Source organism: Pyrus communis, chromosome 14 (assembly GCF_963583255.1).
Source record: "Pyrus communis chromosome 14, drPyrComm1.1, whole genome shotgun sequence".
NCBI classification, from domain to species: Eukaryota; Viridiplantae; Streptophyta; class Magnoliopsida; order Rosales; family Rosaceae; genus Pyrus; species Pyrus communis.
The window spans coordinates 13,775,445-13,794,180 of NC_084816.1; positions in this window are offsets into that span (position 1 = coordinate 13,775,445).

Consider the following 18,736-nt stretch of genomic DNA (forward strand, 5'->3'; position numbering starts at 1 on the left):
AAATTTTGATGATCTCTCCAACCGGGATTGTATGTATGAGAGAAATGATCACTCCTTGGTTGGTTTTGGCTCCCATAACCCACGGCATTGGCAGATTCCCACCCTCCGTTCTCGATCAATTGCGGGCACTTATCCGTGAGATGTCCATTCATGGAGCACACGCCACAAACAGCCACACTTTGTATCTTTGGTATTTCAACCACCTGCGAAAGAAGAGAAGTAAGATTAGCCATTTGATTTTGAAGTTCAGAAATGACACTTACCTCATTAACTTGTTGCTGCCGTGGTATGTCTCTTTGACCAACGCCTTCATATTGTTGAGCATTTAAAGTGCGGTTGGCAATGAGAGTCTTGGCAGCCATGGGTGTTTTGTCCACTAAAGCTCCTCCCGCTGAGGCATCTAGCATTTGGCGTTCAATTGGTAGAAGCCCTTCATAGAAGTATTGAAGAAGAAGCTCCTCCTTCATTTGGTGTTGTGGACATGAAGCAACAAGAGTTTTAAAACGTTCATAATAAGTTGGAAATGATTCACCTTGATTTTGCTGAATGCCACTAATCCTTTTGCGTAAAAGAATGACTCGAGAAGTTGGGAAAAACTTCTCCAAAAACGCCCGTTTCATACTCTCCCATGATGTGACAGTTCCGGGGGTTAGTTCATACAACTAATCTTTAGCCTTTTCCAAGAGAGAAAAGGCAAAAGCCTTCATCTTCAAAATGCTCCCATCAACATTCACTGGGGTCATACTTGAGCAAACAACCTCAACTCCTTCAAGTGCTTATTAGGATCTTCCATGGACAACCCATGGAACTTTGGAATATGGTGCAATAAGCTAGACTTTAGTTCGAACTCGTCGGTCTTGTCTGGGGCTGCCCTTGGATATTGGATGCATAGAGGCATGGCATTGTCTAATCCCAAAGCGGAAAGCTCCTTTATTGTTCGATTGTCGGCTGCTATAGCTTGTTCTTCCTAAAAAATCTGAGCCGTGGCCTCCTCTCCCACTTGTACTTCGTCTTCTTCAAGATCTAGTGCAGGTAGAGGTGGTTGAGGCTCTTGTTGATTCTTCTTCCTTCTCAAAGTTCGCTCGAAATCGTCGTTAAAGTCTAAGATATTCTTATGAACCGGTTGACAACTCCGAGTCATAAACTAGTTCCTAAAAACAAAACTAAAACAAAGTCAGCAACTAAAACCAAAAACACACGAAAATAAACAAAAAGAAATAACAAGGGATTAGCAACTATTAGCAAAGTTGCTAATCCCCGGCAACGGCGCCAAAATTTGATGTGAAAATTAACTTAACACACAAATTAACCCTCTTTTGACAATTGTAGTATATAAGTAAGTAGGGATCGTTCTTAAACCGGGGATTAGGAGGAATTGCTACACACTTTAAACTGACTCAAATAGATAAAACTAAACTTTAAAACACTTAACTCGACTTAAAAGACTCAAAACAAGTTCACAAGACTCAAAATAAGCTAAAAACACTCAAAACTGCCTAAAAAACACAAACTGGGCAAATTTGACTCTAAACACAAATTTGGACGAAATTTGGTTCTAACTTGACTCAAAACACTTGAAAACACAATCTAAAACAGATTCTAACTAGTTAGACACTCTAAAAATAAGTGGGATTTGGTTTTGGAGGAAAATAAAGTAAACAAAAACAAGAAATTAAACTAGGCAGATTTGCACGAAATTGGTGGAATTAAGTGGATGGTGGGCTAGCTAGGAGGTCTTTCTCCACACATGACATACTTGCATACAAAACAATCTCCAGTCGCTTTTTCAATGAATCATTAACCTCAACACCCCAAGTTAATTAGGAAAGCTTAAATTAACCTTCAGATTTTCCTTAAGTCATTGAATTGAATGGAATTAGCACATTGCAATCAAATTATTCCTCAAAAGTTCTCTACATGAAAGCGCATAATAGAGAAACAATCAAAGATCATTAAATTCTATGAAAATCATTAGTGTTGACGAGGCATTCGTAACTATGAAAGCGCATGATACTTATGCCAAGAATTTACTTAACATGATTGTGACTAACAACCTTTACTACATATGAATATAAGTTCCCAACGATTAGGTGAAGTTTCCTTATATCCTAGCATCAGATTTATGCATGCAAATTAAGTGTGCACTCTCAATCCATATACATAAACAAGTTTTAATTCAAATAGATAAGTAAATTGAATTCACAATTCATGAAATCACAACTGGAAGTAATCAAATCATAATGCAAATATAGCCATGGTTTCGAAATTCCCCCTAGCAAAAAGGGGATTAGTTCCTCATACTCGCAAAGCAAAGATTCTTAAAATTAAACATTGAAAAACACAAGAAAGATTACACCTAAAACGTTCCAGCAACTCCAAGTCGAATGGCATGCACGTCTAGGGCTCTCCTCTTTCTTCTTTGCTGGGGCATAAGATGTGGGTGGTGGTTTTGGGGGTTGTGAATGGTGTGTTCTTGTTTTGGGGGGATGAATAATGGCTGATTATGGTGGTAGGGTGCGGCAGGTTTTGTATGGAGGTGTATGAAGTGGATGAAGGATGAAGAATGGAGGCTAGGGTGTTGCGGCACAAGTTTCTGAATAGCATAAAGGGGTTCCTCCGAATTTGTGGCTGAAAATATGTTTATATAGTCCTAAGGTTAATTAGATTAGGGTTACACTTAGCAGATTTATTTGATTAGGGCCCTAGGGTTCAGCACAAGTGAGTTAAATCCACTTAGGAGAGGGTTTGGCCCAATTAGTTTCATAAAAGGATTTGTGTAACCCCAAATCCACAAGGAATGAGGCCCTATAAATTAGAATCCAAAAGGAAAAAGGTTTAGGAAATTCGTCCAAAATTGGGCCTTTTAGAAACTAGGTGTTTTGTGGCTGATTTTGGGTTTTCTAGAAGAGATAAAAGGGGGAAGGGTGCAACACCCTTTTAGGGTTAGATAAGGCTTCTAGAAATCATGTTTTTAGGTCCAGTTGCAGCTAGGATTAAGGTGGAACAAGATTAAGTTAGGATATGATAAGATAAGATAAGGTTTTGGATAATGTTTCCTCTTTTGAGCTAATTCCATATCCACTTTGTCTTGATTTTAGTTTCTTCATTTTCTTATCAGATTTCTAGCCTTTTGAACTCCAAATTCGTCCATCCATGTTGGCCCATATACAAGCTATCCACTTAGTGCCCAAAACTGCTCCAAAATGCACAAAAATGCACTTTCTTGGTACTCTAAACCTTTGGACCTACAAACACACGAAAATGAGTTGAAATACTACATTAACTAAGAAATAATAACACAAATGCACAAGAATAAGCTAGCTAAGTCACCTAAATATGCTCCTATCACCCTGTATATTCTTTCATGTACCTCTGTAATAGCTTGGATGGCCTTTTCTGGGCCGAAGTACAATAACAACAGATTGTCCTCACCTTTTCAGTATAGCCCATTCTGATACATTACATAATTCGTGGCATGTACCCTTGTCTTGTAGTCATGTTTACCACTTGGATTATCGAGATACTGCATAATTAATCTTCTCCAATTGTCTAGTAATGTCTCGATCGCGCAGATATTTACAGGTTTCTCTCGTTCCAACAATGAAGGTAAGGACATTACTCGTGTACGGATCACATGGTCCTTTTGGAGGGCTTGTTGATTAACCAAGGCCAGGTGCAGATGTCACACTACTGGTATGACCGGGCCTAATTCACTACTTGTCTCATTAATGAATGCTTTATGTGTTTTCCATGGATGCATACTTATGTGTTTTCCATGGATGCATACTTAGTAAGCATATCTAGGATTCTAATGCTATGAATATGTGTGTGCCTGTCCTTGTCGAATGAGGACCTACATATGTTCTAGAGTAGTACTTGTTAATTGCGATTAACATGTGAACCAATTTCTAGGATAAGTAAGACAATGCCAGTACTTACGATGCCTTGTGATGACTCAAACTCTTTTCGTTCTTAATGATTTCTACTTGTTAAATCTATGAACATGCCATTCTAGATTGCATGTTAGGGACTAAGTTAAGTTGAAAACACCATTCTCTTAACATACTACATAAGAAAGAGTAATAGGTTGAGTTCTAACATTGAGCCAACTTGAGCATCTTCATCCGGAAATAGAAGGAATTTGAATGAAAAATAACATGTTTGCATGATTATTTGGTGGTGGATAGCAACTCCCCTAACTCGTTTTTCTTAATCTGCGAACTACTTAAAATCTGTTTTTGTTCGATTTAATTTAAATAGAAAATCAACTCCAAAAATCCCCAAAAATTGTGTGAGTGTAGCTCTGTGTGTCTAGTATTTGCATATAAAATTTCGTAGACTTTAGATAAGTGTAAGTTGGTCTAATAATTATTTTTCGGTGGCTGGTCAGTAGGGACAACGTCCCAGTTTTTATGACATTTTAAATAGTTAGATAAAACAATCTTCTGCGGGAAAGACCCTTATTTTCATATGCTACAATTGACAAATCTTATTGTTAATACGGAAAATTAATAGGACATTTGTGTGCTACTTTGTGGTGTACTTTTAATTGTATCAAATTTTTGGTGCCGTGTTGCCGGTGATTGTTATTTCTAATTACTTATTTTTCTATTGTTTTCTTTTCTTGTCTAATTAGTGTTTTTGTTTTTGTTTTTATTTCAGGTACTCTTTGTAGTATATGCATACTCAAAGGTCCAAGAGCATTGACCTAGCTTCCTACGAAGACCGGAAACATGTTAAAAGTGAATGGGCATATACTCAACCCATATTACGAATCTTTTGCGGAGCATGATGTGGAGGAACATTTGGTTATGTCCACCCTTGGAGTTGATTGTAGAATTGAAGTTTGGTGGTCATCGTTTGCTTTTACTACAAATTGGGGAAGTTTTTAGTCCAAATGCTTTATTTTGTTTCTTACTATTTTATTTTATTTTTATTTTATGCATTATTGTGTTTTCTGACATTGGGGACAATGTCCAGTTTAAGTTTGGGGGTAAGGATTGAAAAAATGACCAAATTGAAAATTTTCGTCCCTTTGACTAAGAACTGGTTTAATTTGTTTCCTTGTTGTTGCTTTTTGTTTTCTTAATTAGTTTTGTTTACCCTAAAAAAAAACCCAAAAAAAGAGAAAAACATTTAGAAAATTTGAAAATCCAAAAATATTGTCTTGTTTTATTTATTGTTTTGAATTAGATTTTTGTTAGTTTCCCGACCCAATGATATAACTGGATTGAATTTGAACCACGGTGGTCAAGAACTTAGTAAGCATGTATTGTGTGAAATTCCTTATTCTCTTATTAGTTTTGTACATGTTTAATCATCTTTGAAAAACCAAATGCATATAGCCTTGTTGATGTGAAACTAAAGCATGACTTAAAACTTTGTATGTGAATATAATGACCATATACAACCTATGTGAGTTTTTGAGCCTATTGAAAATGTGTGCATTTTTCATACACTCCTATTCTTTCATGTGTGATGAACTTATGTGACTTACATCTCTAGAACTTGCGTAACAATCTTTCAAAATGTTTGTCATTGATTGCATGAACTTGAAAATGATAGAGGCATTAGGTTTATCACCATGGCCCAAATAAGCATGTTTCCTAAAGAAAAATGATATCATTAGATTGCCAATTTGAGCTGTATATGTTAAGCCTTTTATTTCTTATCACCAGATATGTCTGCCTTTATACCTTAAACATTTTTCCTTACCCTTTCCAAGCTAGCTAGTGAGCAAAGTGAGATTGTCTTATGAGAAATGTTTGTGAAGTACTTTGAAGGAGTTTGGCAAAAGAATAAGTGTGGGGGTATTTCATGTTTGTATTTAGTTATGTGCAAAATTGGTTCAAAAAAAAAAAAAAAAAAAAAACAAACAAACGAACAAAAAGAAGAAGAAGAAAAAAAGAAAAATTGTATACAAAGAAAGGTCTTTAAGTTTCAGTTTAGGGATGTGGTTGAAGGTATTAGTAGAGTGGTTGGAGAGGTTGAACTCTTATAAATCTCAACAAGAGAATTGCTTGCAATGTAGCTTGGAACTTGTGTTTGCCTATCCTTTCATTTCTATAACCCTCTCCCTAAGCCTCATTATATCCAATAAAAGTCCTCTTGATTTAAGTTTTGCAATTATGATTGTGGAGATGAGATCTTTATGCAAGCTTATGGTAGATCTTTCACATTTGATTCTTTGAGCGAAACATGTTAAACTAAGCATATGTGTGATTGAGTGTATGTCCCGTGAGAAGGTCACTAGTTTGCATCTGGTGTTTTAAAACAACACTTGAAATTGCATTAGCATGACTATTACACACACTACACTTCAAGGATGATTAAAAGGTAGTTGTTAACATTTGAATAAGGAAGATGAGCTTGGATTAGCTTGTTTGATGCTAGCTAAGGTTCTTGATGATTTGTTTTCTTGAATGAAATTCTATGAGGGTCACATGGTGGGGAACTAATGTTTTTCATGTTTTCTTTGTTTTGCTCGAGGACTAGCAAAAGCTAAGTGTGGGGGTATTTGATAAGCTCATATTTATATAAATTTTACATCAAATTCACTTGTCTTTTCTTAGTTAGTTCCTTATATTTTTGAGCTATTAACTTTGTTTTTGTGTTTTGTAGGATTTGTCAAGTAAAGAAAAGAAAAATAGCACAAGTGGAATTTTAAGTAACAAATTTGTCAAAATTACCTGTGCAGGTCAGCTGACTTTGGAAGCAAGTTGCGGATAGCTCAGAATGAATTAGAGAATGAACCTTATATAGTTGGAAAACTACGGATGTCTATTTTCTGGACCATTTCACGGATTTTAATATCATTTTTCTAGAAGAAGTTATGACCATTTTAACACTGAAAGGTTTCCAAGAGGCTGAGCAGTTTGTAACTGACAAGAAAGCATTGAAAGCAATAAATCCAACAAAACTAGCAGCCAAAACTGATGCAGCCAAGAACAAGCCAGCTGACACCTATTCAAATATCAGAGGAAATGGAATTAAAGATGAGGATTAAGAGGGAGTTATTGGCATAAAGGCTACCCAAGGAGTTACAATTGTTTCACCATTTCCTCTCACTCATTGTCATCACTAAATGGCTATTAGTGGGTGAGTTAAGGAGAAGAAAATGATGCAGCAAGAATTGGTTTAAAAGTAGTGTTGGGGTAAGAAGGAAGGAAAGAGCCTTAGTCGATTTCTTTCGGTTCTATTTTCTCAAACTCATGCCTATCTTTTGTTTTAACTTAAGGATTATGTAACTAAATTTTTAGTAGTTAGGGGCTGTTTGAAGCCCCGAATATGATTGTGAGTTTGTTATGACATTTCATTTGAATTACTTTTATAATGGATGAAAATTGGTTCACTACTTATCTCATTGATGAATGCTTTATGTGTTTTCTACAGATGCATACTTAGTAAGCATATCTAGGATTCTAATGCTATGAATATGTGTGTGCCTGCCCTTGTAGAATGAGGACCTACATATGTTCTAAAGTAGTACTTGTTAATTGCGATTAACATGTGAACCAATTTCTAGGATAAGTAAGACAACGCCAGTACTTACGATGCCTTGTGATGATTCAAACTCTTTTCGTTCTTAATGATTTCTACTTGTTAAATCTATGAACATGCCATTCTAGATTGCATCTTAGGGACTAAGTTAAGTTGAAAACACCATTCTCTTAACATACTACATAAGAAAGAGTAATAGGTTGAGTTCTAACATTGAGCCAACTTGAGCATCTTCATCCGGAAATAGAAGGAATTTGAATGAAACATAACATGTTTGCATGATTATTTGATGGTGGATAGCAATTCGCCTAACTCGTTTTTCTTAATCTGCGAACTACTTAAAATCTGTTTTTGTTCTGTTTTTATTCGATTTAATTTAAATAGCAAATCAACTCCAAAAATCCCTAAAAATTGTGTGAGTGTAGCTCTGTGTGTCTAGTATCTGCCTATAAAATTTCGTAGACTTTAGATAAGTGTATGTTGGTCTAATAATTATTTTTCTGTGGCTGGTCAGTACGGACAACAGCCCAGTTTTTGTGACATTTTAATTAGTTAGATAAAACAATCTTCTGCGGGAAAGACCCTTATTTTCATATGCTACAATTGAAAAATCGTATTGTTAATAAGGAAAATTAATAGGACATTTGTGTGCTACTTTGTGGTGTGCTTTTAATTCTATTAGACAACCCATTCATAAATCCTGAATGTCCCCGGGCAACGAAAAGCAGTTTTGTGGACATCGTCATTGGCAATGAAAATCTGGTTGTAACTAGCATGGCCATCCATGAAGGATAACATCTCGTGGTTTGCTGCTGGGTCAATTTACAAGTCTAAAATTAGCATTGTATATTCGTCTTTAGGGGTTGCCAAATTCAAATTTCAAAAATCGATGCAAATATGTAGAGCATCACTTTTCTTTAAAGCTAGGACTTGTTCGCCAACCATTCGATGTATTGAGCTGTCTGAATAAAACCGACTTTTAAAAGTTGAACAAGTTCATCTTTCATGTTGAGTTGTAATTCGGTCGAGAATCGTTGAGAAGGTTGGCAGAACGGTTTACAACCAGCCTTGATGCGTAATTCGTGCTTGATGAGTGTTCGATCTAAACTAGGCATCTTATGGTAACTACAAGCAAAACAATATTTAAATTCTTTGAGTAATTTACAAAGTTTGGTTTTCATAGGTTGGGGTAATAAAGCACTAATAAATAAAGGTCGAGGGTTTTCGACCGTTCCAACATTTATTTCCTCTAATGGGTCTTTGACTTGGGGCTGATTGTCATTGAGCTTGGCTGGGGCGGCTTGGACTTTGTCAAGTGACAGGATTAGACCGTTGTCTCATTCGGTGAGGAACTTTACTAAGTTCACACCAGAATTTGATTGCTTGGAAATGCGTACTAATGGGTAGCATTCGTTCCATGGTAAATGAAACCGCGGCTCGGCGTCTATTCTGTTTGGTATCAAACATCAGAATCGGTAATTAGGTCAACCAACTGAGTCTTGCCAAATCCTGGTGAACAATCTCGGCGCCAACCTCGATGGCTTTTTGAACTAAGATCCAAGTCGACTGTTCTTCCTTGTTAAAACCTTACAGGGTGATGTAGCTGACGTGATCATCGTAGTAACGAGCCTGAATCATATTAGCTTCGAACAGTTTATTATCAGCCGGATGAACCACGACCGATTTACCATCCCAAAAGATGAGGACTTGATATAATGAAGAAAGGATACAGCTTGTTTGGTGGATCCAATCACGACCGAGCAATGCATTATACTTGGTCTTTGAATCCACTATAAAGAATGCAGTCATATGATTTTGACCTCTAAAGGAAGCACTCCCTTGGTCTAGGATTTGTCACCGACAAAACTGCTCATGGTTATCCTTAATGGAACGAGTTCATCGTTGGGGCGACGTAATGTCTTCATGATAGAAATGGGCATGATGTTGACCATTACTCCATAGTCGGCAAAAATTTTGGAAATCGGACATCCTTCTATATAAGTTGTAACATACAACAACTTCAAATAATGAAGATTAACGGACGAAGATTAGGGGAACAGTTCAACAAAGGCTACTTTAAGTTTATCTTCTTTGTTTTCTTGCTTAATCTCTTAAGTGGCCACAAAATCAACTTATGTGGCTTCCTCGACACCACGTTGTCGTCCAGGAAGTTAGATTGAGATGTGGTTGGCTAGAACTCGGCAAGTAAGACATGGACCACACTGATTTCCATGTTGTCTAGAACCGAAGGGCCTATTGGGTCATGATCCTCGACCTTTGGATTCTCTGGAGATGTATCTTGCTCATGAGCATCACTTGCTTATCTATCTTCGACTGTAGTGACAATGTGGTCATGTGGCATCGGAACTTGGTCTTGTAAAGCCTTGTGAGTTCATTCTTGATATGCGATATGGGCGTCTCTTGTGTCAAGGTAAGCATCTAATCGTGCTATACGCTCATTCTCATCGGTCAGGAGGCCAAAAAGGGAAACGACTGAAAAAAACTTCAAAATGGTATCGTAAATATTCGAGATCCTGGAGAGAAAAAGGTAGATCAGGGGTGTCAATATCGGTATACAGATCTACTTCAAAGCTGAGAACTCAAGCATCCCTGGATCAGTGATCTTTTGGATGATTTGTTCGGCATCGGGGCAAGTTAATGCCAGATCAAAGGCCTCTTGTTATGCTTTTGGTAGGCTATATAAGTTGTTAGTCGAATACTTTTTTGTGGAACTCCCACATGTATTCTAAAACTTAGCCGAGAAATGGTGGGTGAATATTCCTTATGACTTTGATTAATGGCTCTTATAGGGGTAGTGGAGGAAGTTTGCTTTCGGCTTCCTTTCGGAATTGCTCGAGGCGAGCTTTAATCTGCCCCTCTCGTAGAAAGATTTTGATTTGCTTTTCGGATTCTTCAATTGTTGTTTCAAAGTCACGATCAATCACTTTCTTTCGTTAAAGAAACTTGGCCATGATGGTTGGAGGTTGTCGGTCGTCTTCGTTGCCAACCGTTTCTTTCAGCTGCCATTTGATGGCTGGGGTATCTTGGGCTACTCGTCGGTAAGCCATATAGTCCATTCTTTGGCGCTAATGTTTCTGCGATTTGGACAATGCAGTGCATACACTGGTAGGGGAGTTGTAAGTATACCAACGCTGGTCGTGTAGCTTAAATGGTCTGAAGATGTGCTGGTTTGCAAGTGAACTTAAATTGCTGATGTTGCGTGCATAATAATCTTCATTGTAAAATGGTGCGTCGAAGTCAAGGTGCCATCTAGCCAAAGATGACTTGTTATCTTGTACCTGGGGGCCAAGCCTATTGAAAACTTTATGGTGTTGGCCTGCATCGAGCACTTTTTGGGATGTTGCTGCAGCTGTGGGTGCTTGTTGCAGTATTTGAGCCTGCAATGGCTTTTTCCTTCGGCTTAGTTAAGATGACGTTTACTTTGCATCGACTACATAAAACCATCAGCCTGTCAGTTTCCTCTGTGTTGGAGTTCGACATTGACTCGACAATAGCTGGGCTTGAAACGTCTTTAGGTGGCTCATTTGAGAATAAATCAATCTTCAATCGTGCCCGAGAGTTTTGCTTAGGGACGAATTGCACTGGAACGAACTCGACCTTTACTTTTCCTTTATCCCTAGGTAAATGAGCGTCCATTATGCTTATCGTCACCGTAAGGAAATGATCAGCGTCAATGACCATCTGCTTCTCAGGAAACTTGAGCTTACCATTGTCGATCCAACTCTGAATGGCATCACGAAATACGACAAAATTATTTATTTTATGTTTGTTCGAGTTGTGGTATTTGCAATATGTCTTACCTTATATATCTTCGGCTTTAGGAATATCATGCCTTAGCCGAAGCTTGACAATTTTCGTGAGCAATAATTGGTCGAAGATGGCATCGGCCTTGGTGATATCAAAAGTATAGACTTTTGACATTTTGACGACAACTTCCCAGAGGCCGAATGGGTTTGGGCATCCTTGGACTTAGCATGAGCCAATGCTCTGCATATGTACAGTTTGTCGATTACTATCTCGGCTAAACTGGCACATTATGACTCTTCTCATTTGGTTGATGCATAACTAACCATAGGGTTCTTGTAGATCGCTTCTCGGGATGGGGATTTTGAGATCTTCTCATCTCAAAGTAAATAATCATATTGCTCAACATGTTGAGCTAGTTCGTACATATCTTGGAAATTTTCCCCCAAGAATTTCTTTTTGTACTCCATATCCAAGCCATTTAAGGCAAGCCTAACGAACTCGACTTCAAGGAGAGGTACTTGGCACTAGTTTCTAGCCGACTTAAACCTCGTAAGGTATTCCATTGGTGACTCGTCAGAGGCTTGAGCCATCCTGGCCAAAGAAGATGAGTTGTTTAGTTACCGATTCTCATAACTAGTTTTTAGTTACTCTAAGACCAACTCCAATGGTGGGCTAAAAGCCAAATTACCCCCCAAAATTTCCCCCTAAACGCACTCCAACCCAAGGGGAAATTTTGAGCTAAATGCTAAATGCTAAACCAATGCCAAATTCCCCTCGAAATTTAACCCAGAAATCGGGGTGGACTCTACCCAATATTTATCGGAATTTAAATTTTTTTAGATTAAAATGTTCATAAAATTAATTTACGATAGTCTACATATTTATTTATTTTAAAAAAAAATTAATTTAACAAAAAAAAAAGGCCTAAATTCATTCTTTAATAATCCCGGGCTAAAATTTTAGGGTAGAATGGTTGGAGTAGAAAAGCTGTTTTTGGGCTAAAAGCTAAATTTTTCGGGCTAAACAATTTGACTTTTAGCCCAACCATTGGAGATGGTCTAATATTAAAAGCTGGTTGTAATGAACTATAAATGAGATTCAATTCAAGGATGTAAATGAGTCAGATGTTAGATAACTCCTAAACCTATTAATAGGAGTCAAATACACAACATGTGTAAGGAGGTGAAAAACAGAAAAAGCATATAAAATCTTGAGAGTGCATAAGTCTTCAGCCTTGAGCAATTTCTAGGGTCTAACCTTCCTAATTTTTTATGTATTTCGTTATGTTTTTAATCTAGATTATGGATGCTTAGGGCTACTTTGAAGCCCTAGATATTATTGAATTAATGTTATGATGCAATTGTAGTTGATCAATTTCATTTGCAAGCTAGAATCAGTTTTCTGTATTTTCAAGCTTAGCTACCTTGTCTATTTTTGCTTGTTGTTGAGAATGATACAGATGATTGCCATATCTTCTTTCATTCATTATTAACATGTGATTATGTTAAGAACTATTCATGTAAACTTATTTCATGAAGATCTAGGATAAATGCCATGTTCCATGGTTCATGTGATGTTCATAATCCTCTTTGTTCTTAATGAGTTTCTAGGTGCTAAATCTGAGTATAAGCCGTGCTAGGTTTCACCTGATATTATAAGTTTGATGTACATGCCATGCATCTAACATACAAAGAAAGTGAGGATTCATACAGTTCAGTTATATGCCGTGCTAAATTTGTGGACATCTACTTTGTGCATTAAGATTGAAAAGTTAAAACATCATATCATTGATTCATGACTGTTTAGGGGTGGATTATAGGACTTTGCTCGTTTTGTTCATAGTTTAATTCATAAAAACATTTCTAACCTATTTTATGTCTTAGAGTTGTGTCCAAATTGTTCCAATTTTCCCCTTTTATTTATATCGTTGTTTCTTTGCCAAAACTTACTCAAACCCCCCCCCCCATTCTAAGTCATAGGTGTGATTAACTAATTTTAAAGTGTAAGTAGTGTCAAATGTTTTACAAAGTTGTTTATCTGTCTTTGTGGGTTCGATGCTTACTTGTCTCTATACTATTACTTACGATTTGTGCCCTTGTAAGGATAAGATTTGTATAAATTGGATAGCCTAATGAGGATTGGAAACCAAGTGTTTCTTACTCATAACTCGTTGAATTAACTAATGGGTACTCTATGGATAATCTGATTGGTTCGGGAAGTTTCGGTTTTTTTTTTTATAAAGGGGTAATTGTTAGTGATGGAACATTAGTTACTGTTAAGGTATTATACCATCAATAACAAGGATCTTCTAAGAGTTTCATTGATAAATGCAAGGCTTTAAGATGTGTTAGGCACTGTAATCTTATCAAGATCATAATTGCATGCTCCGGCATTGATAATCAGGGCAAGGACTTCAAAAGTCTAGTTTTTGAGTTCATGGCAAATGGAAGTCTGTGTAAAGAAATAAATCTTTGTATTTCATTTCTTAATGTGTAAGGAATACAACTCAATATATATACGTTTCTCTAATAAAGCCTAGTGCCTAATCAAACTTAATTAGGTTTCTAACACAATCTCTAACACAGAGATTAGTTACAAAACTATTACAACTGTAAAATGAAGGCTGTACAAACTGTTAACTATGAGTTATCCCTTTACACCCCCTCAAGCTAATCAGAGGGGAACCCAGAGAAAGCTTGGACTGAAGATACTTGAACCGTGCCTTGGACAACGACTTTGTATGTATATCTACAATCTGGTTTTCAGTGTTAACATACAAGACTTTGACTAAATTTGCAAGAACAAGTTCCCTGATATAGTGATAATGTTTTGTGTGCCCATGGAACACAGGGTTAGAGGCCAAAGATATGGTAAAAACATTGTCACACCACGATGTAGGAGTATGAGAAAAAGGGCAAGTCATGTCTTTGAAAATCTTGCAGATCCATGTGAGTTCTGCGGCATTGAAAGCAATAGATCGATACTCAGCCTCAGTTGAAGAGCGTGCAACAGTTGGATGATTTTTAGCACTCCAACTTATAAAATTGAGACCTAAATAAACACAACAACCAGATGTAGATCGTCTGTCAAAAACATATCTAACCCAATCAACATCTGAGAAAGCTGTTAGCTGCAGAGATCCTTTTTTAAACCAGAAGCCTTGATCAACTAAACCTTTGAGAAACTTGAGAATACGTTTAACTGCCTGAAAATGAATGTCTCGAGGGCAGTGAAGGAATTGACAAACTTGGTTCACAGCAAATGAAATATTTGGCCTTGTCCATGTGAAGTATTGTAAAGCACCAACTATGAACCTGTACTCCTTTGGATCAAACAACAAAGCTCCAATGTGATCCAATTTAGCAGTGCCAAGAGGAATGGCACAAGGCTTGCATCCTTCCATTTTGGTCTTAATAAGAAGATCCATAGCATATTTGCCTTGGGACAAACATATACCTTCAGATGATTCATGTACTTCAAGACCAAGGAAATAGTGGAGATGCCCTAAGTCTTTGACATGAAATAGAGTACTGAGTTTTTGAATAAAAGCTTGGCAATGAGAGGCATTGGGACTGGTGACTAGTATATCATCAACATGCACCAATACTATCACCAGAGAAGGATAGGTGTGCACAAACAGAGAGCGGTCAGATTGAGAATTAGCAAAGCCATGAGAGAGCAAGGTGTGTCCAAGTTTATTATACCAAGCCCGAGGGGCTTGTTTTAAGCCATAAAGAGACTGATTGAGCTTGCAAACAAAAAACAGTTGAAAAGCATCAACAAAACTAAGAGGTTGTTGCATAAACACCTCTTCTTTCAGTGAACCATGAAGAAACGCATTACTAATATCCAACTGATTTTGGAACCAATCATGTTGGACAGCAAGTGTTAATAAGATGCAGATGGTTACTAGTTTGGCAACAGGGCTGAAGGTTTTTGTAAAATCAATACCTATTTGCTGGTGAAACCTTTTTGCTACAAGGCGAGCCTTGTATCGATTAATTGTGCCATTAGGTTTTCTTTTATTCTGAAACACCCATTTGTAGCCAACGATGTTTTGTTGTGGAGAGGAAGGTGCTAAGGTCTAAGTACATGTGTTTCTAAGAGCCTCAAATTCTTCAGGCATTGCTTGATTCCAATAAGCGTTCTTGGATGCTTGCAGATAAGTGGTAGGCACATAAGTATCAATATTTATGGGATGTTTGGTGGCAGAGAGAGCTTTTGGTTTAAAGATGCCTGCTTTAGACCTTGTAATCATAGGGTGAGAATTAGTAGGAATGGAGGGCTAAATTGGAGAGGAGGTATGAGACTGCAAAGGTAATAAGTCACTGAATTGGGAAGAAGATGATGGTACTTGGTGTGAAGATAATTGCGGAGATGGTGCAGGAAATGGAGATGCTACTGGTTAGGATGAAGATATTGGTGAAGATACTGGAGTATGCTGAACAATTGGAAATGGAAGTGTAAAATTTGGAGATGATGCAGACACGGTCTACTGCGGCAGTGATGATGAGGGAAGTTGATGTGCATCATGAAAAGGAAAATGAACTTCATTGAACAGAACATGCCTTGAAATATAAAGTCTCTGAGATTGTAGGTCTAAACATCGATATCCTTTGTGCTGAAGACTATAACCAAGAAAGACATAATGTTTGCTTTTGCCTTCCAGTTTCGAGGAAACATATGGTTTCAGCCAAGGGTAGCAGCTGCATCCAAATACCTATAACTTTGAATAATCTGGAAGTGTTCTAAAGAGAAGTTGATGCGTGATTTATACGCACACAAATTAAACCCTCTTTTCGTCAAATTGTAGTAAGTATATAAGTAGGGATCGTTCTGGACCGGGGATTAAGAGGGATTGTTAATCACTTGGATTTGACTCAAAAACGTAAAAACGTAATAATAAACACTAAACTAGACTCAAAGAATACAAAATTAAAGTTTAAAACACTAAGACAAACCAAAAACTCAAAATGCTTTAAAAACACAAACTAAATTGAATTCTAACTAAAATGAACATTAAAGCAAAAGGGGGATTGAGGTTTTACGAAATTTGAAATAACGAAACAAGTTAATAAACTAGACAGAATGTAAATATGAAATTGATGAAATGGAATGAATGGATGATAGAATAGCTAAGGGGGTCATCTCCACATATGTTACACTTGCATAATAAAAAGATTTCCAATTGCATTTCAATAAATTATGAAACTCATCACCCCGGGTTAATTAGGTCCGCTTAAATTAACCGTCAAGTTTTCCTTAAGTTAATGAATTGGATGGGTTAGCGCAACGCAATTCACACCATTCTCCAAAAGTCCTTTACGTGAACAGCACAATAAAGATACAATCAAAGATCATTAAGCATTATGAAAACTATAAGTGTTGACGAGGCATTCGTTACTATGATGAGCATGAAACTCGTGCCAAGAATTCATTTAACGCGATTGTTTATAAGCAACCTCCACTACTTGTGAATATAAGTTCATAACGATTAGGTGAAAATCACTTATATTCTAGCGTCATATTCATGCATGAAAATTAAGCGTGCATTCTTAATAAACATACATAAATAAGTTATCAATCAAACGGTTAAACAAATTGAATCAACAACTTATGAAATGCAATTAGAAGTAATCAAATCAAAATGCAAGCATAAACATATATTTCGAATCACCCCCTAGCTAAGGGGGGGTTTAGTTCCTCATACAAAACAAAGAGAATTAAAATTAAACATTGAAATCAAAGAAACACCTAAACATTCCAACAACTCAAACTTGAATTGTATGAACGTTTAGGCCTTCTTCTCTTCCTCTTTATTGTAGCATAAGGTCTAAGGATAGTTGGTTTGGGGGAATGGAAGTGTGGAATGGAGTGAGGAGTGATGGAAATGGAAAGATGGTTTTTGGATTATAAGGGAAGGGGGACTCACGGCAATGAGGGAATGGAAGTGTTTGTGGTGTGTTGTGTATGAAAATGAGATGTCCATGAATGAATGAATGCAAGGGTATTTATAGGAGTAGTGGAGGGAACATATGGCTATGTCATTTGTAGGTGAAGTAGGTGGATGTTGTAGGTGAAGTGGATGTTGTAGGTGAAGTAGGTGGATGTTGTAGGTGAAGTAGGTGGATGATATGTTAAGTGATAAGTGATAAGTGATATGATATGTGGTTATGATATGATAAGTGGTTAAGTGGTGATGATAAGTGATAAGTGATTAAGTGATATGATATGTGGTGATGATAAGTGATAAGTGCATGTGGGTTAACTAATGAAGGAAATGCATGTGCAATGACAATGTGTTAGAATGGATGTGTGTTATGCATGGCATGATTGGGATTAGGAAAGGTTTAAATGTCCTAAAACTAAAGAGAACAAGGTTCCAACACTTTGGCTCCAATTAGGTCTTCAATTTCGTCCAACACTTTGGCTTCAAGCATAAGCTATCCGTCCTTAGCCCAAAAGTGCTCCAAAAGTCTCCAAAATGCATCTTTTTGCTCCTTTAGCCCTTTGGACCTACAAACACACGAAAATAGCTTAAAGTACTAAAATAACTAAAGAAACATAACGTAAATGTACGAGAATAAGCCATTTAAGTCGCATAAATATGCTCCTATCAGAAGTTCCCAAGGAGATTTGTCTAATCGAGAATGTGCAGTCTGTTGATAAGATAAACAGCAGTTGAAAATGCTTCAACCCAAAACTTGTGTGGAACCCAAGAAGAAATTAAAAGAGTCCTTGCATTGTCTGTAACATGTCTATGCTTCCTTTCAACACATCCATTTTGTTCTGGAGTGTGAGGATAACTATATTGATGAAAGATGCCATTACTAGATAGAAAAGAATTGAACACAGAACTAGTGAACTCACCCCCTGAATCTAATCGCAAGATTTTGATTTTATTGCCAATCATGTTCTCTACATAAGCTTTGAAGAGTACAAATATAGAAAATACCTCAGACTTAGCTTTCGTAGGGAACAACCATGTGTATTTAGTAAACTCATTCATAAGTAACAAGTATAACCTGTAACCAGTGACAGAAGTGACTAGAGATGGACCCTAAAGATCACAATGTAGCAGCTCTAAACTAGTTGAAGCATAACTAGCACTAGAGGAAAATGACAGCTTATGATTTTTTCCTATGGCACAATCTGTGCAAAAGAAAGATACAGGCTTATCACCACTATGATCAAGACAATGCTTATTTAAAACTTTCCTAAACATAGCAGATGAAAGATAACCAAGCCTTTAATTCCATGTCTTCAAAAAGGCTTTAATGCTGAGAAGAGAAGAATTTGGAGAAGGGACATGTAAGAGACCTTGAAATGGATAAATCCTTCTCTAACTGGCCTAAAAAAAACGTCCTCCCCAAAGAACGATCCTTGATTTTAGAACCATCAAAATCAAGGGTCAAAGAACAATAGTTATCTTTCAAGAATTGATAGGCAGAGAGTAAATTGAATTTCA